Source organism: Rhipicephalus microplus, unplaced genomic scaffold (assembly GCF_043290135.1).
Source record: "Rhipicephalus microplus isolate Deutch F79 unplaced genomic scaffold, USDA_Rmic scaffold_107, whole genome shotgun sequence".
In the NCBI taxonomy this organism is placed as follows: domain Eukaryota; kingdom Metazoa; phylum Arthropoda; class Arachnida; order Ixodida; family Ixodidae; genus Rhipicephalus; species Rhipicephalus microplus.
Genome location: NW_027464679.1, coordinates 734,548 through 761,060, shown reverse-complemented (window position 1 = coordinate 761,060; position 26,513 = coordinate 734,548). Strand labels below are relative to the sequence as shown.

General features: G+C 44.0%; 1 long non-coding RNA gene across 1 annotated transcript; it reads right to left on the bottom strand.

Annotated features, from left to right (window-relative positions):
* Positions 1-2,968: 2,968 nt before the first annotated feature.
* LOC142790450 (uncharacterized) lies at positions 2,969-12,623 on the bottom strand. The gene is made up of 3 exons (XR_012889526.1): positions 12,378-12,623; positions 4,856-4,993; positions 2,969-4,076 (listed from the first exon to the last, which is right to left on the bottom strand). It is a non-coding gene; the product is annotated as an uncharacterized LOC142790450 (long non-coding RNA).
* Between the last annotated feature and the right edge of the window lie 13,890 nt (positions 12,624-26,513).

Sequence of the window (26,513 nt, the reverse complement as noted above, 5' to 3'; positions counted from 1 at the left end):
GTTCTCAACTATCAATACATGCCCTGTGAAGAATACAAACCTGGGTTCCCTTGGGAGTCCAAGTGAGTCCTTCGTATGTCTCTATCATGTACGCCAACCTATTTTATGCCCTGTTATTAGGTTACCGTGAAAACCAAACATATAAATATCTGGCTCTGGACCACTTATGATTGAATAATACACAATAAGAGAACAGTTTTGCCATCTTCAGTTATTTTATATGTACCTATTTAAATATGTTTTTATCGATACTCAGGAAACATAATAGAATGAAAGCTCTAATGTTTGTATTTTCTGAAGTGCAAAATGGCTCATAACAGAGTTGATGGAACAAAGAAATGCAGCAAAACTTATGATGTTTGATAAAGACTTTAACTGCTTTGCATGGCACGAATAAACATAGAGGACATTTTTTTTGTTTTATTACAGAGGTGCTACTTGGTTTATCTTTTAAATAATACATGGTTTGACAAAAAGAATAGCAGGGTCACATTAGGTCACAACTTCATAAAATCAGGTTTCGTTATATCTATCTTAACTGCTTTGGGAAACTGGTCATTTTTTATATACTTAAATATTTTTCGCCACGGTTAATACTTTGGCAAACAAAAAAGCATTATTACAATGAGCAGCAGGTGATTAAAAACGAGCAGTAGGTGCTGAGGCATGCGACTAGTTATGAAGTTATTACCAGATGGCACAAGGCTATGAAAAACTAAAAAGTTCACTTGAGTGCATCAATGTCCTACAGTGCAAGCACAACATTTTTAAGCAGACCTACCTACAGGTGGTTGCAAAGAAACTGGGAACACCCGAGTGTTTGACACATTAGTATTGGACATAGATGAATCAGGCACTGAAAAGCATAAAGAAAACCACACCAGCCATGAGAAAGAAAAAAAAAAAAGCTGACGTAGTTATAACTTTTTCATTATAATGGAAAATTGTGCCTTTTTCCCAAGTAGGGACAGTGCGAGGATTTTTTCTGTTGGAGAAGCACCCACGTCCTCTAGTGGGGCAGGAAGGTGGGTAACACATGCATTTTGATTTGACTTTGTTTGCTGTTGAGGGTGAAGGGCGTGGGTGTGCAGGCGAGAATTTGGGGGGGGGGGGGGGGCGCTCCAGCCCCACTCGTAGCCCCACTAGGGCCACTGTCAGCCCTCCTCCTGAGCCTAATATTTGTCACCATAGCAAATGCTTTGGGGCAAATGGCGCAGCCAGCATCACCTTATATACATCTCAGCTACTGTTAGTCTAGTAAATTGACCAGAATTCTTGGGCTACTGACCACAGTTTACTCACCAGCTACGTGTGACATCACTTTAAATGCTCCATGGTTGGGAATGACGTACGTCACGGCATCTGGGGTAAAAAAAAAAAAATCTTAAGTTTAGTCTTTTGAACGCATGAGGTGAGAACTTGTGAGAGCTGGAATTCAGCCTGAAAATGTATGCGCAGGCGAACAAGGACAAAGAAAGGAATACAAACTGGCGCAATTGTCCTTGTTCGCCTGCGCATACATTTTCAGGATGGATAGATTCCAACTAGGCCGAATCGCAGTTTTGCTGGAATTCAGATATCATACACTGGTTATATTTCACAGAATCGGTCTTCTTATGTGCCACTCAGTTGTGCTAAGAAGACAGCTGCTGCATCAGGCACGTCAATCTCATATGAGAAGTGCATTACTTGAATTTTCAGCGAAATCGTTTACTGTAAGGAAAGAGCAGCACAAAAAATGTTAGAGCAACAATCGACGTCTTGAAACTCGGCATCGTTCACAGCAGACACAGAAACAGCAAAGAGCAGAAAAGGGTTAGTTTAGGATAAACATGACTAAGCTGAGTATCGTGGAGAGACTGAGCATAAACAACCCATTTCATTCTGTCACTCAACTGACAGAGATAAATGCACCTATTTCCTTCTCCCCTAATGCAGAAGGCTACATATAGCATTCTTAATTCTTTTTTTTTTGCAATGGCAATTATATAGACACACTCGGCTGATTTTTGCCGTCACTGTCATGTCCCATATGTTTATATATATATATATATATATATATATATATATATATATATATATATATATATATATATATATATATATATATATATATATATATATATATATATATATATATATATATATATATATATATATATATATATATATATATATATATATATATATATATATATATATACACTAACACGTACACACTGTTAGATGAAAGGGGCATTCCAAAACGTCTCTTGTTCCACTTTCATTCTGAAGCAACAGAAAAAATAGCTTGGATCAAGTACAGGACTATTTGGGAAGTTGCTGCTGCAGTTGTGCCGGTGAATTCGGATCCCATCTTAATGCGCACCGCCACTTTAATCTAGACGGACGTACTAAACTCACTGCCCCAGATGAGTTGTGGTGACACTGGCGCCGTTAAAACGTAGCCCGGCTTCGTCGTCACAACAGCGTATATTTCCCCAGGGACCTTGCGGACTGACGTCATGAACTTGTTGCTGCACAACTTCCGTGCCGAGTGCCAACAGAATGCGCCGGCGATAGCCAATGGAGACTTCAGCGTTAATGCACTTCGACATGAGAACCAGTGGCTTGTTCCGTTTCTCGATGCCAAACTTGAATTTTGCCTCCTGTCGGACGTCATGCACTCAACTATTTACGACACCTCTTTAGACATTGTGGTTACTGCATTACTGTCAATTTAGGCAGAATAGACCATGTTTTCTACATTTCGTATGGTCCCCAAATTTCCCAGCTTTACTACATATAAAGCTCGATGCGTTGCTATTGCATTCATTGCTTCTAGATTGTGACAAAACTGTGACTTTATTTAGAAAACCTGAGGACACATGCATCATTGAGAAGCGGGAAGCATTGGTATCTAAGGCACTGATCTGCACTGATGTAGCATTTACCAGATGAAAGTAGAATTGCACTACCATTTTCAGCTCTACACATGATGAAATGTATTGCGTGCTTCAGAAGTAATTTTCTTTTGCCTGTTTTTTTCATTTCAGTGCAATTGACCACTAGTTTATCCAGTGTGTACAAAACTATAGACAATTCTTAGTAACATAGACTGCGTCGGTTTTCGTACACATGTGGTTAGGGCTTTCAAGTTTACCATGCCAGGCATTCTAAGTAACAACAATATTTAAAATAAGCAGCATGGAAATGAAATAACAAGTACAATCATAGGCAATGACCTTCATACTGTCCATCTTGCTAACGGCGAGCTATGTATATACACCGTTTACCACTGTCTTTGTCAATAGAGTTAAAAGAAACATTCTTGAATAAAGCATGCACTTTATTTGGACAAGCCATACATATGATTTTTCATAAACGTTGAGCAGGGGGTGCAAAAGGTGAATTCGCCTTCCTCAAGCCCCACCAGCACTTGCCCTCACTCGAGCTACAACAGCGCTGCCCCTTCCCCAGCAGTAATGCAACAAGAGTTTGCACTCTCCAAGACAAAATCCTGCTGACATTCATTAGTACAGTGATTGTAGTTCATGTGAAGACAGAATGCGAAAAGTAATTAAAACAACAATTGCAACCAGAACCCACATGTTGGAGCACCAGTATCTTGAGGCAGAATTGTAGTCTGTGGCTGCACAGGAACAACGATCCCACTGTGTAATGGTGTAGGCACTCTTGCACTTTTCACTGGCACACTTCGTTTTGGTGTGCTGTTGGTGGTGATGGTTGCACTTTGAATGGATGATGTAGATGCAGCTTGGTCGGCACCTGTGCCCAATACCACATTCTCTGTTGTTAATGGGGCATGAATGCTATTTGGCTTGTCTCTTTGTAAACTATCAACTCGAGGTGATTCACGACGCTGTGAGGATATGCCTTGGTCAGCTTGTCTCCTTTTGTCACTTGGCTGTACCCAGCCACTTGATGGCGTGCTCTCACTTGGTATCCACTTGACGGTGCCTTCTCGCTCGGGGCCGGTTCTTTTGATGGAAATATATAGTCGGCATCGCATTGCGATTCAGTTTCTTCTTACCATTGGTCAAGTAGTTTTCAAACCGATCATCTGTGAAGTGATCCTGCAAAACATAACAGCTAAAAAATGGGTAAACATGGTCCGTGTGATATTTGTAACGAAGCAAAACAAGACTGACGCATTCACATACAGATGCAAACATGTGAAACAAGGAGTGCTACTAGGGCCAATGATTTGAGGTGAATCCTTGAGGTAATGGCCTGTCTTCATTCCTGTAGACTGATTGATTGATTGATTTGTGGGGTTTAACGTCCCAAAACCACCATTTGATTATGAGAGACGCCGTAGTGGAGGGCTCCGGAAATTTTGACCACCTGGGGTTCTTTCCTGTAGACTCCGCTGACTGAGGAGTGCACTTCGTCAAGTACTGACGATTGACTACTGGCACTGCAACAGTACTTTCATATTTCGTCGAAGCGGGAGTAAACATTAAAAAAAAAAATACAGCCGTTATATACCAGAGGACTCGATGAGCTCATCAGTCAGCGCCGCCGTGGTGGTCTAGTGGCTAAGGTACTCGGCTGCTGACCTGCAGGTAGCGGGATCGAATCCCGGCTGCAGCGGCTGCATTTTCGATGGAGGTGGAAATGTTGTAGGCCCGTGTGCCCGTGTGCACGTTAAAAAACCACAGATGGTCAAATTTGTCAGAGGCCCTCACTACGGCGTCTCTCAATCATATGGTGGTTTTGGGACGTTACTAACCTCACATATCATCATTATCAGTCTGTAGATAAACTTGCTTTATCTTTATTGTTTTATTGCAGAAATCACTTCACTGGGTGCGACACCGCCTCTTCGTCATTTTTTTCCTCGCCTCCTCACCTTCTTTCCACTTTATTCCTTCTAATATTTGTTTCCTCTGTTTTTTCCCTCCTCCCGATAGAGTGAGCAGGCGTTGTGCCCCTCCAGGTGGCAGTTGATAGCTTGCTCTCTCGCTCTTTCCTCTGTGTCCTTGTGTACCTGTGTATGCAAATCAAATGATAATAATAATAATAATAATAATAATAATAATAATAATAATAATAATAATAATAATAATAATAATAATAATAATAATAATAATAATAATAATAATAATAATAATAATAATAATAATTATTATTGCAGAAATGCATTGCAGTAATTCACAGTTCACTTGGAATGTTATCACCAATCACTGAAGCCGGCCTGAAATCAGCTTCTTGACAGATTGTCAGCCATAGACTGAATTGTGTAAAAATAATGCCTCGCATACGTGGGTGCTTCGTGACGTCGGCCAAGAGGAAATTGATAGAAGGCCTTCCCGTTTTCCGAGCGATTTTTGCATCCGGGAACACCGCAGCCGGTCATTTATCACGTTCTCCAACGGCATATATTCAGAATCAGAATCTTGCGCCGGGCTGCCTCTCGCACTTCGCAGTGTACGGATACTGCCAACCCACAGCAGCGCCGAAATGATACAAAAACGCACTTGCATTATAGCGAACTACTCGATCCACGATAGTGTGCCTTTAAGGTCAGAAGTAAGTAAGGTATGTTGATTAATAAAAAATGAATCTAATTGATATTCATAATTCTGTACAGAACACTCTGTTTAGAGTACACTGTACTAGTACACTGTAGCTTGAAGCAATAAGGGCGAATGGTTACATTAACTTGCCTTTTTTTTTTTTTCAAGGTTGGTTGAAGTATAGTGAATTAGATATAGTTAAAGTGTTTCGATGCTCGCTCGCGCGGATCGAGGCACCCTACGGTTGGTTGTCTCTGCCCGCCACCTACATTCGCGTACGAATACCACTTCGTTTCTTCTCTGGTGTTGTTCTTTGTCGCGAGACGGCGCCACTCTTCCAAGTAGGCTAGATGGTAGTAAAATATATACGTAATTCTATTGCGTTAATTAAAACGCTGGTTAAAATCATAGCTTCAGATACAGGAGTGAATCAGAGAACACCTACCACTTAAGGCACAATTCAAGTAGGCTCCACGACTAATGATTAAGGCAGTTTTCTTTCTTTCTTTTTTTTATCAGATGTAAGGCCCCCTCAGTGGCCGTGGGTTCTTCGTGTGAAACGCATAGTAAAACTAGGTGAAAAAAAAAAAAAAAAAAAAAGAGTTCGCGTGCTTACGAGTTTTGTGAGCACGTGTTTCGCATAGAGTGGTGCCAGATATATGCGGTACTTTCAGTGCAATGCATGACCTAACCATCAAAAAGACATGTATGCGAGAGCGCATCTCAATTTCGATGTTCCTTGAAGATAACCGCGCATGTTAAACATAATATGCGAATGTAATTGGCTTGGCACACCATCTTGGTTCCAAGATGCTGTGCTTAATTGACAGTTGTATATAACTTTACCGGACCCGTCCAGCTTGCAAAGGGTCATGGCTTAACTAAGAATTCCACTTTTTAATGTTGCAATGACGTGCTTTAAAATTTCACCGGGAAAGGATATGCAGTGTTCTGAATGTCACGCCTGAAAGATGAATAATCGTTGAGCCAGGCTTCTTCGGCCGAGGTTTTACACCATATTACTGGTAAGTTTTCGCCATGCTTGCCGGAATAATATGAAATATATCGTATTTTCCACCCGGCTTTGCGTTTAATCTGGTATAAATGAATACTTAGAAAAAGCGCACCTATATTCTGATAACGATTCCTACTCCGCTATATGAACACTATTTTATTCGATTGATTGATATGTGAGGTTTAACGTCGCAAAACCACCATATATCATTATGAGAGACGCCGCAGCGGAGGGCTCCGGAAATTTCGACCATCCTGGGGTTCTTTAACGTGTACCCAAATCGGAGCAAAGGGCCTACAACATTGGGACACTATTTTATTTGAAGATGTCATTGAGCGGGATAATTTATTCGATTTTATATATCTGAGTATTTCTGATTAGGCGGAAATTCGCATACGCAGAAAGAATAATAAAGCTTAAGCTTAATCAAATCATACGTCAGAACGCAACCCAAACACCAACTCGATCACAGGCAAAAAGGAGAAATTCAGATAATTAGGTTGAAGTAACAATTTGCATGTTTGGTTTCTCCGCATTCACAACGTTCCAAAATAACCTAACGTTAAATTATATGTGTGAACACTACGCCTCTATGAACACATCGCCGTATACGTATGGCGATGGAATAGCTAGCGTCCATGGAGTTCAAAGCATTGTTCAAAAAGTATTCGACATCCTATTCGATTCAGTGAAAGAAGCTTCGCGCTAGTATCGTACCTCTGTTATTATCTTTTTACCTCGTCTTACTCGTTTCATTCTTTCTTGATGGACATGTATATCAATATATGTAAAAAAAAAAGACCAACCAGTCAATGATGTAGGCATGTGTACGGGGGGAAATTGGGATGCCCCCCCCCCCCCCCTCCACCCCGATCACCTGAGAGAGGTTGCCATGTTGGCACTTTATCTGTCCTCCGTCGGATTCGTTTTGCCGTTGTTAAATATGTGAGGTCATGGTGACGTAGACTTTTGACAATACTGACAACCAAGGGTGTTTTATGCTTCATTTCCAAGAGATACATGCTTCCCCTTTTCACCTCGCAAAGCCAAGGACCAAAAGCACGTCGATCTAAGGAGCACGTATACTCGCTTCATTTGCATTTCTGCATACTCCGCGAATTCAATTGCCTACACAATTTTAACTTAACATTTATTTATTTATTTATTTACTTACATTACGCCTTCAGACTCGATAAAAAAAGGGGGGGAGGGGGAGGTGGTTCGCTGCGATGAGACTTGCCGCCCTAACTGACAACTTGCCCGGGACTATATATAGTCAGTGCGGCCACGACAAAGAAGATGCATCTAGAAATAAACTCCTTTCTAAATTGAAGGGGGAGGGGGGTGAATTGTAAAGTGCCGCCGTCTCGTACGGCGTGATGACCCTTCACTGCTTCGGCTCGGTGTGTAAGGTCACTACTGTCTCCCTTGTATTGTCGAAGCAGGGCGGATTGTATGATACAGTTACTGGGAAAGTCAAAAACAGATGTTCGAAATTTACTTTTATGCGCCAAATAACGTACCGTGTACTGTAGCTGCTACCCATTATTTCTGCGACTCCTTATTTACAATGACATGGAAGGGCATGTCAACCTTATGTGTTTTGGAAGAAAAGAACAAGCTGAGCCCATTCTTAGAGACAATGAACTTTGTACCGTGCCGTCAGATAAGGAGGGTGGTTTCGCCGTTCTTCCTAATTGCTTGTACCTAGAATAGGTGGTCACAGCTATCGACTCCGTTTTCAAATGTTGTACCGACATTCGTCTAGATAGAGTAAAAACGCAGGCCGAGGAAATGGGTCGTAAACTAGAGTTAAAACAGTTAGCGCAGCACATTAGAAAAAGTGACAAAAATGGGCTCAGCATGTTCTTTCCTTATTTACATTTACGGGGCACCAAACGCCAAGACCAAATACATGCTTGCGCAGATACACGCTCGTCTATTCTCTCTATTTTGTGGCGGAGTAACAGTATTACACAGCAAGAATACACAGCGTAAATAGTTAAATACAGAAACAAGCACATTGACGAAGAACAGTATTTGTTACGCACTGCTCGAGCTCCTCATTTGCATGCTTGAAGTAGGGAACATGAAGGCAAGCGCTGCAGAAATTCGAAATCGCTGTGCGCACGAACAGAAATGCCTTACTGCCCAATACAAGCTCGTCTACGATATATACGTATATTTCAGCCGTTAATCTAACAGACAGACAGACAGACAGACAGACAGACAGACAGACAGACAGACAGACAGACAGACAGACAGACAGACAGACAGACAGACAGACAGACAGATAGACAGATAGATAGATAGATAGATAGATAGATAGATAGATAGATAGATAGATAGATAGATAGATAGATAGATAGATAGATAGACAGACAGACAGACAGACAGACAGACAGACAGACAGACAGACAGACAGACAGACAGACAGACAGACAGACAGACAGACAGACAGACAGACAGACAGACAGACAGACAGACAGATAGATAGATAGATAGATAGATAGATAGATAGATAGATAGATAGATAGATAGATAGATAGATAGATAGATAGATAGATAGATAGATAGATAGATAGATAGATAGATAGATAGATAGATAGATAGATAGATAGACAGACAGACAGACAGACAGACAGACAGACAGACAGACAGACAGACAGACAGACAGACAGACAGACAGACAGACAGACAGACAGACAGACAGACAGATAGATAGATAGATAGATAGATAGATAGATAGATAGATAGATAGATAGATAGATAGATAGATAGATAGATAGATAGATAGATAGATAGATAGATAGATAGATAGATAGACAGACAGACAGACAGACAGACAGACAGACAGACAGACAGACAGACAGACAGATAGATAGATAGATAGATAGATAGATAGATAGATAGATAGATAGATAGATAGATAGATAGATAGATAGATAGATAGATAGATAGATAGACGAATGCACGGACAGACCGACGCACAGACACACGGACACACACAAACACAGAGACAGACAGACAAACAAACAAAAATAAATGTGTTTATAGATCACGCGGACATCCCGCCCCTCTGTGTGAGCGTGCGCACGCGAGTTTTACACATATTTGTTCTGTGGCTTCGTTTCGAAAAAAATTACAGGTGAATTTTAGTACACGCGCATGGCCAATCAAATGACGTTCAGTGTTTGCGCATCTATAACGCCGGCGGGCGAGCAACGTGTCGTGACCAGTTCCCAATAAGACGCGCGTGTTCAAGAACGTATACTGCCGCAATTCCACAACGCCCCACGCCATTTTTTTTCCCTTCAATAACACGCGCACGACAACGCTCAAGGGCTTCTTTTACGTCGAAGCCACTTTCAATCTCAGTATAGCACAACGAACTCGTGTTCGGAGACTAGACAATAACGCAGCGCAGCACCGAAAACCCGACCAATAGAGCTCACACCGTATCGTTTCAGTGGATATTCGAGCCCCCCGCAGACGTTCACGACGCCTATTGACAATGCACGCCCTAACTTTGCGTGTACATGTATATATACAGACATTACCGATGTATGTACAACTCGTCGGCCACCTCGGAGGTCTGCCTGCCTAATGGCCCGCACATGCGCCAGCGGTCACGTTTTCGAATCGAACTCTGAAGGCACAACACGTGACACAGCACACGCCGTTCGCCCCGGCAGCGATTGCGAAAAAACAAACGAACAAAGAAAGATGATAGCTTCGCCATTTCGAAGGTCAAGGCCATGCCGTGGAAGCGCATATAGGCTGCGGCCGATTCGCTTCTTTGCGACCGTCGAGTGTAATTCAACGTCTGAAGCCTTCAGCTTTGAGCTCTAAAGCGTTCGTCGTAGCTCTTAGTACCAAGTTGGTAACTTTAATACCGTGACACTAGTTTTAACGCAGCGTAGGACTGCTATTCCAACAAGATTCTGAAAATTATATTTTGACTACATTTTTCATAACATTGTCAGAATTGGAGCATATCATACTCTGGTATATGCAAAAAACGTTTGCTAACTCGTCATGCACTCAGTAACCCGTGCTAAGCCTGACCCCGAAAGCAGTAACGACAATATTTACTAGCTATAAAGGAGAAAACCTTAGCGACAGGTAACAAACGTGTCAAGATGATAGCAAACGCTGCACTTACTGCCTTTTTTAATCACTTTCTTTATGAGTGGGAAATATATTCGTGTCCGCCAACATGCGGAGGTCACACGTTATCGCATGAGCACGAGCGTGGCCGTATAATTCTGCGCTTGGGGCCAAATAAGATTAGGCGAAAATCGCATGAAACAGTTCTCAATGCCTTATCTCCGTCATTCGTATACACGTATACACATAAATGTATGTCGGCAGTCTCGAGAGTCTCATGCTGTATGATGAACCAGAACAACAGTCGGTATTTGCTTCGAAGACATACCGTGGCGCCACTTACGTGATGATGTCACTCACAGGATGCCGGGTTGTGTTGTCTGCTAGAACAGCGCATTTCCTACGCTTTCGCTGTGGCGTGCGTGCTTCCCTTTGTTTTGAAGCTCAGTGCTTGAAGAAGCAGTAAGACCCGATGATGCGGGCACGCAAACTACGAATCAATGCCCCCGGTGGCACTCTAGTGTCTATTTTGCATCGTAAAATCACGACTAAGAACCGTTGCAGCCATAGGTGACGATGTAAGCAAGGCGAGCACACGCATCCTATCTGTGACGTCAAAACGATCGCAGCGCTGGCCTTTCTAGTAGAGGCCCTTGATTGATTGATTGATTGATTGATTGATTGATATGTAGGTACTAACGTCCCAAAACCACCATATGATTATGAGAGACGCCTTAGTGGAGGGCTCCGGAAATTTCGACCCCCTGGGGTTCTTTAACATGCGCCCAAATCTGAGCAAACGGGCCTGCAGCATTTCCGCCTCCATCGGAAGTGCAGCCGACGCAGCCGGGATTCGATCTCGCGACCTGCGGGTCAGCAGCCGAGTACCTTAGCCACTTGACCACCACGGCGGGGCTTAGTGGAGGCCCTCGCGGCCAATGCATTTGCCTTGGGTGCCGCGCCGAGAACGAAGCTGCTGTATCCCAAGGACAAAATGGAGGCCTCGAAATTATTCACGTCATCAACAAGCTATTCATTAGTTTGTCAACATCTACAGCTTGTTGGTCAGAGGTGAAAAAGCTCAACTCGAGCCTGCAAGGAATTGATGCAGAGAATATGTTGCGGGAAAGGAGAACGGTAGAGAGGGGGGTTATCATAACCATTATCCGAAGCAGCAGCAATAATCGTATGTCACGCCACTGTTTTCAGTTCATGATGATGAAGTACAACAATAGCAGCAACAATACATACGCACACACACACAATATATATATAATTATAAGCGACGTGGTTTTTTGGCCAATCCCCCAGGGTAGATGTGGGACAAACGTTTACGATCTATATCTACACTATACTCATATAGGTGCTGCCGCCACTACTGTTTACTGCTGCTTCAAAACCTTCTTGAATACGACTGCTGCCATAGGCATGCGGAGGGGGTAGTGCGGTGGCAGCGGGGCGGCTGCCTCCATGGTCATTTAAGTAGGGGGCCCAAAGTATACCCAATATATATTGACTTAATATGGGACGAGGTTGTGGCGATAAACCTTCGCCAATCTTGATGGGAAACCGTATGAACACCTATGATTCCTACTAATTGGTAGCACAGCAACTTATATTGCTGGTAGTATTACAAAATCACTACTACTACTACTACTACTACTACTACTACTACTACTACTACTACTACTACTACTACTACTACTACTACTACTGCTATTACTACTCACCCTAAGCATGCAGAGGCTGTCCACGGGCTCTGCTGCCACACCTTCTCCTCTTGGGCGCTTCTGAAACGGGTCTTAATTTATTACACGTAGCAGCTGCTATAGGCACACAGGGGTCGATACCCATAAAGCGCACGAACGTGCACGCGGCGCTGCAGGCTGCCGTATCACGTGGCAACGCTTCGCTGTGATGGCGTTACCGATAGGCGGGTCCCTCTCAAAATGGCCACCCCCTATAGCGGCTGTAACTTGAGCGTTTTACGCGTTTTAAAGCACCCACCGCGCACCGATCGATTAGCCTTTTACTTTCGTGACCCGAGAGACGTGTCGCGAAGGAGGCAGTATAAGAAACCTCGTGGCTGAACGTGATCGTTTAAAGGGAGTCGTTATTCGGGTGAAACGACTCCCGCATATGATGGCCGAGATAACGGCTGGCTTCTCGGGTTTGGGAACCATTATCTCGCTCGAGTAGTGTGCCTCGATAACGACGGAGCGTCTCTCGTTGCTATTCGTCTGACTCCCGCGCCATTTTTTTTTTTTAAAGAGCCGGCACTATTGATACTGAGAGTCAAAATTGAAAGAGATCTTCTCGTGTTCTACTCACCAAAGCTATACGTCATTACGATCTAGCAGAGTGTAATGCTGAGCGAGATGTTGCATAGCTTAACGAACGATTTCTGGTGCAAAATGAGAACGAATCGTAAAGACGATAAAAGGCAGGATAGAATTCCCCATCCTGTCTTCTCAACTTTTTTTCCCCTCGTTTTCAGCTTGCGCAACAATTCCTTCATTAAGCTACAATAACGATGATCAAGTAAGCTCAATATCAGTTTCGACCGCTCCCCTCCCCCCCCCTTTTTTTTTGCCCCAGCGCAGCGTCAACGCACAGGTGGCACCGAAAGATGTGCAATGGCTCACTCGGGCAACACCCTCTAGAAAAAAAAAAAAAAAACCGGAGGGCGTCAGCTCGGCGAGTAGCCTTCCATCGCACCTTGCTCGAGTCAGCTCTATGTTAGCGAAACGTTTTCGTGATTTGAAGTTCAATAATGTCATTAATTCTAGGCTATTTCTGTTAAACGTATCATTTTATATCTTGTTCATGCAATCTAACCAATGTTTCAGCCTTGTTATTGAAAGCGCTTTATTGTGAGCGGGATCACGTCACACGAGATGTGTGAATGGGCGACAAACCAAACCCATCAAGTGTGCCACACTAAAAAAAAGAAACATAAAAGTGGTATAAGAACAGCCTGCAGGGTTTGAGAACACTGTATCACAGCGCGCACAGCAGCTAATATAGTTTGCTGGCCCATTAATATAATTGATTGATTTGTGGGGTTTAACGTCCCAAAACCACGATTTGATTATGAGAGACGCCGTAGTGGAGGGCTCCGGAAATTTTGACCGCCTGGGGTTCTTTAACGTGCACCCAAATCTGAGTACACGGGCCTACAACATTTCCGCCTCCATCGGACATTAATATAATTGACAGCGTGAAATAAATAGAACAAGGCGTGAAACACGAAGCGAAAGACGAGATTAGGAAAAAAAAAATAAAGAAACTACAGCGTCTCTCCTCTGAACCGCATGGGAATGCTACTTTTTACTAAACGAGGTCCATTCCAGCTTCGTGAGTGTCTGAAACTTGTGCGTATATCTCTGCGAATTAGGGCTGAACCGGGCGGAAGAGGGCAATTACTTTCTGCCCATAATGATCCCCTCAGAAATCGCTTCACATTACTGGCAAAAACCCGCTTTTGTTTTTTTCTACTTTATTTTTTGAACGAAATGGCCCTACATCAAGATGATTAAAAACACCACGTTCTTTCTTTTTTATTATTATTATTCTTTGGCACTTACGTGACACGACGGTCATAAACCATGCAACTAGTCGGCGACGAACCATCAGCAGGCTCGAAGCCGCTAAACGAACATTAAAGGCGAATCAGCGCTTTATACAAAAGCGTATAAGTGTGTACACTTAAACAGCGCCGCTGTGCGAAGTGCCAGTCGTGTCACGGTTTTTTTTTCTCTTAATGTTTTCCCTTCCGGCGACCCTGATATACGATTCAATCTATCAGTGCGAAGTGATCGAACGCTATCGTTATTATAGGTCGTTCGGTGGTGCCTCTCGAGCTTCGCAAGGTTGGACGGTGCCATCAGCAGGCTCGTCACGACGTTGATTTCAGCCGCTTGAAGTTATCGCTCGGAGAAAAAAAAATAGTATTAAAAATAAATAGGTGCTCATTTTGCCGCCTTCTAGACTACGAAGACAATGTGAGGCAATCGGAGGTTTTAAAACTGTTACGGAAACCGAGAACCCCCCCCCCCCCCCCCGCACACACACACCTTATTTTGTTCGCAGTAACATTGCGCAAGCGCAAGGTGGCGTATTGACCGCTGCCTGTGTGCACGCGTGATCAACCGATAAACGTCCTAAACGGCTCGTTATCTCCCGTGGTTGTACTAACGACGTTGTTATTTCGGCCGGGACATAGGACCGTTGATCTTTAAAATGGCCTCCGACATTTCATTCTCGCAGACAGGGCGATATCCATTAGCGCCCCGTCGGGACGTAAATGTTGTGCCGGCTATTGCCGGTGGGTTACAAGCGCCACCTGGTGGTCGCGGAGCGCCGACTATAGCGCAAGGCACTCGGTGGCCGTTGAACCACACACGTGTACAAAGACTTCGCATTTTCAGCCGATTCGTTGACCTCGTTGCCGGGCGTAAGTATACATACAACAAGCTCTTCAGGAGCGCCGAGGAAGCACGTTGAAAGCGCCTTTTAGTATGTATTGCGCAAACTGCGTAATAAAATTTGTGCGAACACCACAGATAATTCACGCATTTCGCAAATTGCACCGAGAAACTAAACGTGATCGTGCCATAAAGGATAAGTGCTGGTCTCGATGGCGAGTGACTAGGAGAAGGTGCTGAAGCAGTCGACATTTCAAGCGGAACCGGCTGATTAGTTTAAGGACCGTCAACGTATGTCTACCTTACCTTCAGTCACTATGAGGAAATAAATGAGTACGGGGTGCAGCGCATTACGTAACGAAGCTCAAGCCACTAAAAGGTGGCCGAACACGTGATCAAGTTGTGGCACTGTATATTTAGTACACAATGCTATAATACCAGGATATTCCGAGAAAAAAAAATGTATGTTGTTCGTGCCTTTCAACGCGAGCGCACGCCACCTGTTATAGAAGACAAAGAGTGTAATAGCGACCTGCAGCTGTCGCAAACGCACGTTAAAAATAAATTAGCCGTTTTTACGTGCCCAACCAGGGTGATTGCGAGCAACTTCGCAGAGAAGGGCGTCGGATTGATTTCGGCCACCCGGGATACTCTAAATTTAAGCGCACTTGCGCACGGAGGCAGAGAAGCGAAAAGAAAGTCCCCCCGCCCAATCAGGAGCCCTTCTGTGAACAAAGCCAGTATGCAGAATGCCTTCATTTGGGTGTCACCGCCGAGGTTCGCTTTAATACTTACCCACTAGATAAAAAATAACATGTCGGGATTCGCTCCACGTCATTACAGCCAATAGAACTTAGTCTGTCCTTGTTTATTGTGTATAGGCTCATGGCAATGCAGTTTTTGTGACGGCAATGGCGGCGGAGGATTCTCGATGTCTCATTCCAAGATCAGCTTATTTCCAATCTTCAACACCCGGACGCCCAAGATCAAAGGCATGGTGCTGTGAGCAGCACACCTTCGCCTCGGATCATTCTTATTTTTGTATCCGATGCGAAGCTTCTTCTCTTCCGAATCGTCCGCTATGGGGGAGGGGAAAGCACTGCATACGGTGAAACACCCCCCCCCTTCCCAAATGACGATCCACGCGCACGCATATGTACACGGGTTACATTGCATTCTATGCACGCACCAACAATCACAAGCCGTGAGATCAGGTCCAAAGAGAGGCGTTGCATACGCAGCTTGTTATTACACGGTGCTCTCCTTTAAGTACCACGAATGGCTCACCCTTTCATTTCCGCAAGTGCATGCTACAGTGTACAAAGTTAGCCAAACTCGTCGTTGAAAACTGCATGACTGATTGTCCAGGTCACTACCGCGCATACCACACTGTCCTCTTGCACCGGATCTATATCCAGTGGGTTCCTTCTCAACCGCACGCGCATATATGATATAAGCAGCGAAAAGTGGATAATTTAACGGACACCGTCCTTGTGTATACACCCCGCATGCACAAGGCCTTAATTTGCACGTCATCGCCGAGGTTCGTTTTATTAATTAGCCTAATTTGCACTTCAGCAAGGCGCTTGTTGCCAAAACTAACGAATAACAACAGGTCCCGAGGCAAACACATCTGTCTTGCAAAGACTGATGACTACACAGGGGCGCGCTGGAGCGAAGCCAACCGCAAGCGACACCTGAAGAAAAAAAAGAATAAAAAAAGAACGGAGCACGGCTGATGACAGTGGTGGCGGCAACGCACATTATGTATGAATATTATACGCGACGGCGGCTGGCGCCTGTGGTGGCAAACACTACACGGGTGTGCTCCCTCCGAGGAGGCATTGGCACCGCTTACAGCCGAACTCAGGGACCGATCGGGAATACCGCGTATATAATTTTTCGGATGTGAGCTAGTGCTTTCCGTGTTCCGGGTGCAGTTCATGGGGTGCGCTACTCTGCCCATCATGACGATGGCGGTAACAATTATTATTATAGCAGCGATAACAGCAACAACTACTACAATAGTTAAACTAGCCGCTGTAGTATAAGCCGTATACTACAGTAGTTATCTACTAGTAGGTCGGCGATATCGGCGACATAGAACATTTTATTTATTGCATTAGCATGGATTTTCTAGTATATATAGCAGCGGTATTGTTAAAAAATGACCGAAAACTAAAAAAAGAACTATCCCTTGTGTTTACAACTGCGTAAAACCGGAGTGAAAAACGATACTACATGTGTTGGAGCTTGTAATACCTAAAAAAAAAAAAAAACTGATAGAACACTGCCCTGAGCAGGACTTCTGAATAATTCTGCTAAACGTTGTTGCTAAGAATGATTTTACGTAACATGCAAATCTGTTTATGGAATTTATCCACGTTAGGTGCCATAATAACTCATCTAGTGTATTTGTCTTTCTATGGTGCAGAGTTACGGATCCGTAAGCATTGCACATATTTTGTTTAGCTTAGAAGCGGCCGGATATAAAAATAAAACTCAAGATATGAATATGCGCATATAACCATTATTGAGCTTATACTCTCTTCTTTCAAGTCCAATCGAATTTCATACGAATCAAGCATAAAATTGATTTTTTTTCCTTTCGCACTTGAATAAGTAGCCGACATTAGAGTTATTGTCACCGAGCCGAAAAATTACCATGAGCCATTTTTCTTTGTGCAGACGTACTTCGTACTTTTTTTCAGTTTAGCTACCGTTTTCCGTTAACGGAACTGTCATTGATATGGAATATGGATGATCGTAATTTAGAAAGGGCGAAGTTATTTCTTGGAAAATAAAATGAAATAAAACAAAATAAAAATAAAAGCTCGCGACAAGCATGCACAACATGTACCCCGTATAAAAGAAGAAAAAAACAAAAAAAATACGAAGTTCAGTTGCACTACGACAAGAAAAAAAACTTTCTTTCGAGGAAAAAAAAAGAAGAACATTTGACTACACAGCAAAAAGATTTCTAATTGTTCCCTCGAACGCCTCGATACATCGAATGACATCAGAAACCAAGCCTCCAGGTGGCTGCACCTGTTCGCCGTGTACATAGATGAGGCGTTCGATTATTATTTAATCATAATTATTTTTCTTGCGCGCATCTCGAACATGTAATCAGCGCTTTCCATCGCGGCTTGTCCTTAAGTTCAGACGACACAGCATCTCATTGAGCAACCTGGTCGAACCCCCATCCCCCTTCCCCTAACCCTTTCTTTCTTACTCCCGAGATCAAACACAAGCGATAGAAGACAGATTTTCTTGTCGAGATGGGCGTTCCGTTTCTCGCAGGCGTCTTCGATTTGCCGCCACGTCGCCGCAGGTATTTATTTACATACGGTGCCACGCAGCCCACCCCAGCCGTAACTTGGCGTGTTCTAGTGAATAAGGGGTGAGACTGTACACATGCGGCAGGTTAGAGGGCGGTAATGGGTGTCCAGGCAGTTTTGAAGTCGTCATTAATTATGTCCGTGCTTCGCGACTGCGAAGCAAGTGGTTCATTTCTCAACAGCTCTGCAGGAGAGGGTGAACGCATGCCAGAGGCCGAGAAGGGTGGTTTGGTCCCAGGTTTTATAGGCAGTATTATTCTTCAAGTGGTCCACCGTGATGGTGTAGCGGTTTCGGGGCTAAGCGGCTCACCCAAAGGCTGTCGTTTGATCCCATCCACGGTGGTAGCACGTAAAACCAGGAGGGTACAATAAAAAAACAAGAAAGAAAGAAAGAAAGAAAGAAAGAAAGTAAGAAAGAAAGAAAGAAAGAAAGAAAGAAAGAAAGAAAGAAAGAAAGATAGATAGATAGATAGATAGATAGATAGATAGATAGATAGATAGATAGATAGATAGATAGATAGATAGATAGATAGATAGACGGTAGGAAGGGGACAATAGAAGCTTGCGATGAAAAATATCTGTGAACACGCGTTGAGGACGCAGGCACGACTTAACTTACGGCATTGGGATACTAGCCCAGACCATTGATAAAATAATGTGTGTTTAGAAAATGTGTTTAATACTATGGAAGAGCTGAAAGCCATCCCTGTACTGTGACATGCACTCTATAACGTGATATAAGAATTACTGCTGAAGGGGACCCGACGGTATTGCAGGTGGGTTTAGAAATGTCAGTAACGTTTGAAGTACTCTGCTATATGAGAGAGCATGAAGCCGTCCCGTTAACCTCACACTTGATGTGTTTAGAAAAACCTATTGTCACAAACGTCAATAACTAGACTTACAATAACGATGATGCAAAACAGAGTCATTTACAGATGCACGGAATTGCTCATGGATTTGGTGAACACATTAAGAGGGAGCCTGAATATAAAGTGCGCATTATCTGCATTGTTTGTCTGGTGACAGCTCAAAGAATATTCCACAGACTGATGTATGTGACTTACTATTTAGAAGCGGGCACGTCTTACGTGGTGTAGTTATAATCATAACATAATCTTGTTATCCGCCATGCTCCTTATCAGTGCGCGATATCAGTGCGCAATTTAAAAAAAAAAGTGGGGGGGATTGGCAGACCCCACGAACAGCGGGAATCAATGATATGCGAAGCACGAATGAGAAAGGCTGATATGTTACTTTAAAAGCAGCACAACGTTAAGAGCTGGAGGTAAATGATGCCGTACATGACTTCCGTGGCATGTTTATCATGTTTGGATGTGTCGTTTACCTTCGTCATCTATTCACGTCACGTGATGACAAATTTAGTATATGTAGAGCTAGTGAAACGACCGCGAGCACGCTATGAGCGTGTATGTTGTTATGTTGTTAGATGACACGCGTGTCTGGATTATCAAGTTTGCACCAGTCATATATTTCGTCATCCATTGACGCCACCTAACACCAAGTTTGGTATATGTGGAGCTAGCAAAACGGCCGTGAGCATATCATGAAGGGCACAATATACTCCAATGTAGCGTTGACGCACGTGTATGCTGGACACAGCGACGCTACGTTAGCAAAACGCGAGCATTTTATAGTCTGACGCCAGGCGCAACCAGCGTCCATCGGCGCTGCCCGACGGCAATCGGTGCGAAATACGATATGCTGAATTTCGCGCCGATGCCATAGAGTAACATTACTCTATGCCGATGCGTTACCCAGACAACACTTCGTCTCCCTCTTTTCGGGCCGGAGGAACGCCGGACGCGCTGAAACGCGCATGCGCCAAAGCAACGCAGCGTGGCGCGCGCCTGCGAGTACATGACAGGGCCTGCGCCTGGCGTGGCAACGCCGGCGTGACGCGACGAAATGAACGCCAGCGAGCACGCGCACCGCGTCATATCGAATTGTATTGGCGCCCTGACTGGGGCATGTAGCCATGTTCTCACATGACATGCATCTCATGATTATTATGTTTGCACCAGTCACATACCTTCGTCATCCATTGGCATAACGTGATACCGAATTCGGCATATGTGAAGGTAGCAAAACGGCCGCGAGTGCATCATGAGTGTGGAATGTAGTCACGTTGTTACATGACAAGCATGTCGGGATTATCATGTTTGGATGTGTCATTTACCTGTGTGGCATGTAGTCACGTTGTTACATGACAAGCATGTCGGGATTATCATGTTTGGATGTGTCATTTACCCATGTCTTCCGTTCGCGTCGCGTAACACTGAGTTTGGTACACGTGAAGCTGGCGAAATGGGAAGTAGCAGCGGTGCGCACGGCGTTGACCCAGTTGAAACGGGCTTCGACGAAAGGGCTGGAAGAACGGTTTGAAGCGAAACTCGGAGTGGTTGATCAGACTTTTGGGCAATGAGTGATAATATTATCCGTGACCTCGCGCACAGCAGCTCAAAAGCATGCTGCCGCCAATGCTGTACCTCGTTTAAAACTGCATTGCACCCACGATCGAAACTAAATAAATTTACATCCATGCTTTGAGAATATTTCTCAAAGTGCCAGTAACCATGCACATTCAAAACGACCGCTTTCGAAACACATCAGATTTTTTTTTTTTATGGCTGTCATCTACGTGGGTGAAGGCCACCGCGTGCTAGTCGCGTCTCTCAGTACTCTAAATGAAGTTTCTCCATCCATCAACTACAACGAGCAAATTTCCACACTATGAGCAGTGACCCATCCGCGAACCCCCCTTTTTTTTTTCAAAAGCTGTGATTTTAGAATGTAGCAATGTAGAAATTTCTGTCGAATGAAGGCAGACACGCAGCTCTGCTAAGCAGAAACATGGCGCCGCAGGAACCTTATTGCCAACCAGCACCTGCTCCGAGAGAGGGTATGGGAGGCGGGGTGCCTGCAGTGACGTCACACTGTTTACAAACAGGGAGCTGCGGCGAGCGGGCGCTGCGGCGAGAGAGAGAGAGACACAGTGACTTCAGTGCGCATTTGCGAGAAAAGCATGCGAGGAGAGCATGACGTCAACGCGCAGCTGCGACATGGCCTACTTGGCAAACGCTCCAATACCTGCGGCGAGGGGAACGCGTTGCGGCTTGTTCGTACGGAGGCACGTACGTACGGCGTTACACACGTGAGTCAAAGAGCTGCTTCGCATCTTGAAAAAAAAAAAAAGCCAGCTAGCTTTGAAATAATGGTACCAATCGTAAAGAAACGGCGGATCTGGGCGGCCTTAATTGTTTGTCTTTATTTCTCTCTTTCTCCTCCATCCGTCTATCTATCTATCTATCTATCTATCTATCTATCTATCTATCTATCTATCTATCTATCTATCTATCTATCTATCTATCTATCTATCTATCTATCTATCTATCTATCTACCTATCTATCTATCTATCTATCTATCTATCTATCTATCTATCTATCTATCTATCTATCTATCTATCTATCTATCTATCTATCTATCTATCTATCCTCCTGGCTCTCCTGGATGTTTCAATGATGGGATTTGATACCAAAATTTTTATGGCATGACATGACTGTACAGTGAGCATAATTGACTAGTCATAACATGAAAATCATGTCATGAATGTGATGATTTACATTTCGTGCTCTTGCTGCTCTTGCGGTGTTTTCGTTCACATGACATGTTGCAAAACGGGTGTGGTATGACATAACTGCATGGCGAACACAAGTGACAGATCATAACGAGGATATCATCACAAGCATGTCACGCAAGTCATGACTCATGACTACACGCCACGCTCATGATGCGCTCCCGGCTATTTCGCTATCTTCACATGTACCAAATTTGGTATTACAGGACAAGAATGAATGATGAAGGTATGCGATTGGTGCAAACATGATAATCATGAGATGCGTTTCATGTAACAACATGAATACGTGGCATGCTCATGAGGCGCTCAAGGCCGTTTCGCTAGCTTCACATATACCAAATATGGTATCACGTGACGTCAATAGACGACAAACGTAAATGACACGTCCAAACGTGATAATCATGATATGCGTGGTATGTAACAACATGACGACTTGCCACATTCATGATGCGCTCGCGGCCGTTTCGCTGGCTTCACATATACAAAATTTGGTATTACATCGTGTGATGGATGACGAAGGTATGTGACTGATGCAAACATGACACTCATGAGATGCTGTCACGTAAGAACTTGACTACATGCCACACTCATCGTGCGCTCACGGCCGTTTCGCTAGCTTCACATACACCGAATTTCGCATTGCAGGGGATGAATGAATGGCGAAGGTAAGTGATATATCCAAACATGATAATCTTGTAATTGGCGTCATGTAAAACTTGGCTACATGCTGCGCTCGTAGCACCCTCGCGGCCGTTTCGCTAGCTCCACATATACCGAATTTGGCATCAGGGGACGGGAATAGATGACGAGGGTAAATGGCACGTCCAAACGTGATAATCATGACAAGTAAGTCGTGTACGTCATAATATACTACGCATCGTAACGTTGTGCTGATTTTAAAGTTACATATCAATCTTCCTCATTCGTGATTCGCATGCCATCGATTCTCACTGTACGTGTTATCTGCCAATTTCTTTTTTTTTTTTACATTTACAAATCACCAGGTAACCGCAGCTGTAAGTTGGAATAGTGTGAATGGCAGTGGAATTTTGCGACTCCTTCTGCAGCAACAATACGACTGGTACGTTTCTAGATGTTACAAGTTCCCTTTGAGAAGAAATTTTAAACAAAAATTTGCACTTTACTCACCACTGCGTTAGTAGCTAACGCTTTACACCAGAAGATAATTAGAATATGAAAAGCCATTGCAGCTTCGTGTAGTCTATGTGCACACTATGCGTAAAAAAAAGTACTTGCTGCTGTAGAATTGACGCGTTATTCGGTATTGCTAGTACGCTGTTACGATTATGGACACGGTAAGATTGCACAGCGGCGCTTGTACCATCGTGCTAAGGCTTGTTGTGAACGTTCATGTAAGTAGTTGGCAACTCGATGGCTGGAGAGCAAGTAGAGAAGTGGCACCTCTCATTTACAAAATTGACTATATAACGGCGCAGTGTATAAATATTGTCCATGTTAAGCAGCCTATAACCTATCCGAATAAGTTCTTCCGGAATAAAAGTAAAATATACTTTCAGAAAGAAAGAACGACTTTTGGGATGCAGCAGATATTTCATCGAAACTCGTTGTACGCAGTTGAGCAGCTTAAAGCGGACATTTTGATTAACAAGCGTTTGCCGTTTCACTATATAAGCTGCGCCACTGGCTGTACTGTGAAATTTTCAAAGGTATTGAACTATCTTATGATGAAATAGTGAAACACCGTATCCTATACACTTTTTTCCGGTAGTATGTTCCATCGTATATCGCGATACAACCTCTGTGACACAACTTAGATGTAACATTTGTGTAGAAAATGTGTTTAATGACTTCGAGTGCTCTTATCGTCTAGGTTTGTCCGTGGTCCCACACGGCACAAGCAAGGTAAAGCCGCCATGCGCCCACCGTAATTTTCATGAAGTACGGACGCACCCACAATGTAATTCATCATTCTGCTGATAAGGGTCATTTCTGACAATTGTGCATGTTAATGTCTGTTATATAGACGGTTTCTGGATTGCCAGCGTTGTAGCCCAGAAAACTTCGGGGTCACGTCATTTACCAGCTCAAATCCAAGCTCTGACGCTTGAACATTTGTGCACCTGTTATTATTTCTGCAAAAAAATCATGCTAGGTTGGGATGGTTTTGTTCTAACCACGCTTATTTTTCCGCTGTTATCGTGAGTACTACGTACGTCACTAATTAAAAGCTCGTTGTTTCTTTCTGTTTAGAAAAATTTATTTACAGCATGTACAGAACACAAAGGCTTCATACCATTCCAGTAACAGGGCACATACACTTCGGCACATCTATATTAAGTGTGAATACACTTCATAAGCGACCCCGAACCATCCACCGCCGTCGGCGGCGTCCGCAGTCTTCTCTCTATCTTTAAAAGACAGAGGACTTGGCGGGCCGCAGCGCGACGCTGTACCGAATAGGTGGTGGTGGTAGTGGTTAGAAGATGAGAAAAGGCACCTAATTTCTGCAACCCGGTCGGGAGCACGGCGCAGTGCCTGCGGGGAAGGGAAAAGGGAGAAAAGTGGAAAGAAGAGGAAAGATTAATTGAGCAGTGGAACGGTCGTCATCAACAGAAGCAGCAGTCCATAAGCAAGGGTAGGGGTGGCAAGGGCCCCATCCTCAGCGGTAGATACCGAATAAGCTACGGACGCGACGCTGATATCGGTGTCAGTAACGCGCCTTATACCCCCTCCCCCTTCGCTCGCTCCTCCGCTCTCCTCGCTCGCTGCAGCTGCGCGCGCACCCCTCTCTCTCGCGCGCCCGCCTTCTCTCTCAGTCTCCCGTCGAGAGCGGGTCGTGAGGGGGAGTAAAGTTAAAATCCGTTGGCATTCGCCAGTGAGTTAACGTAAACTCCCCCGTGTAATCAAATTGCGATTCCCAGGAACCATTACACCATAAAGGCACCATAGTGTGACTAATAAATATAATAGTACAAATTAATAAATACACCTCATAGCATCACCTCGTGTATTCGCACTTGACCATGTTCACCCTCGGGGAAATGCTTGGGAGTTTTTTCACATCACTAACGTAGTTTGGCTATGACGGAAATTTTAAAATAACGCTCACCGACTCAATTGAGGTAGGTTACCTTACCGTGCAGAAACATGTTCGTGTTACTGGTATTTGACAGAAATCTTTACATTTTCAGTAATCTTAGAGCAAGGACTCCGATATCGGTGTTTGCCAAACTTCATAATTTAGACAGAAACAGTGAGCTTTTAATTGGTAACGTGAGTAGTACTCATAATAACAGCGGGGAAATAAGCATGGTTAGAACTAAAACCTCCGAACCTCCAAAATGATAGCAGGCACACCAATGTTCAAGCGTCAGAGCTGGTGCGTGACCAAAAGTTTTCTGGGGCACAACGCTTGCAATCTAGAAACCGTCTACATAGCAAAGACATTAACATGCACAATTGTCACAAATGACCCATATCAGCGGAATGACGAATCACATAGTGAGTGCTTTCGTACTTCATGAAATATACGGTGGGCACATGGCGGCTATATCTTGTTTGCGCTGTGTCGGACAACGGACAAACCTATAGACAATGAGATGCTTCGCCCCTGATTCACGGAAATAAAGCAGGCCTCCCAGCTCTGCTTCACTTCAGAGTTGGCACCGATAGTGTGTTTGTAAGTGAGGACTTAGTGAAACGGACAGACACTTTTATTCTCACCCCCTCCACCAACTTGCAAGATGTATCAGCGCGCGAGCAAAGGAAAAAAGGACAGGGTAGACAGAAAGAGCGCTGCAGGGTAGACAGAAAGAGCGCTGTCTACCCTGTCCTTTTAGGGGCGAAGCTCTTTATAGCGGCACCCGTTCATTCCCTGTAGTACGTAACAAGTATAACATTTTGACCTCCAAGGTGGTGCCGGTGAGAGACTTCTTCTGTGCGTTGTTGAACAATAAAAAAATAGTGCTCAATGTACATGTCAATGGCTGCTAATGGGGAATGAGAGACAGGAGCATTCGGCTTTTAGTTAACGCGCAGGCTGCGATCACCATTAGCAGCCATTGGCATGTACATTGAGCACTATCTGACAAGAAAGTGTTGCTACGTTATACTCACTGGGTGTAACCTCCTTAGCTTTAGAAAGGTTTAGCGAGCGTTCAGCCGCAGTGCCATGAATACAATCAACTTGTATATACCATGAATGAACTCGAGGTGGTTAAAAATGGGAAGTAGATACGAAGCGCAAGCCGTAAGAAAGTAAAAGCCGAATTCTCCGCCTTTCATTTCCTATTAGCAGCCATTGGCATGTACATTGAGCACTATCTGACTGAAAAAGTTTGCTACGTCATACTCGCTGGGCGTAACCTCCTTGGTTTTCGAAAGGTTTAGCGAGCGTTCGGCTGCAGTGCCATGAATACAGTGAACTATAGTATATACCATGAACTCGAGGTGGTTAA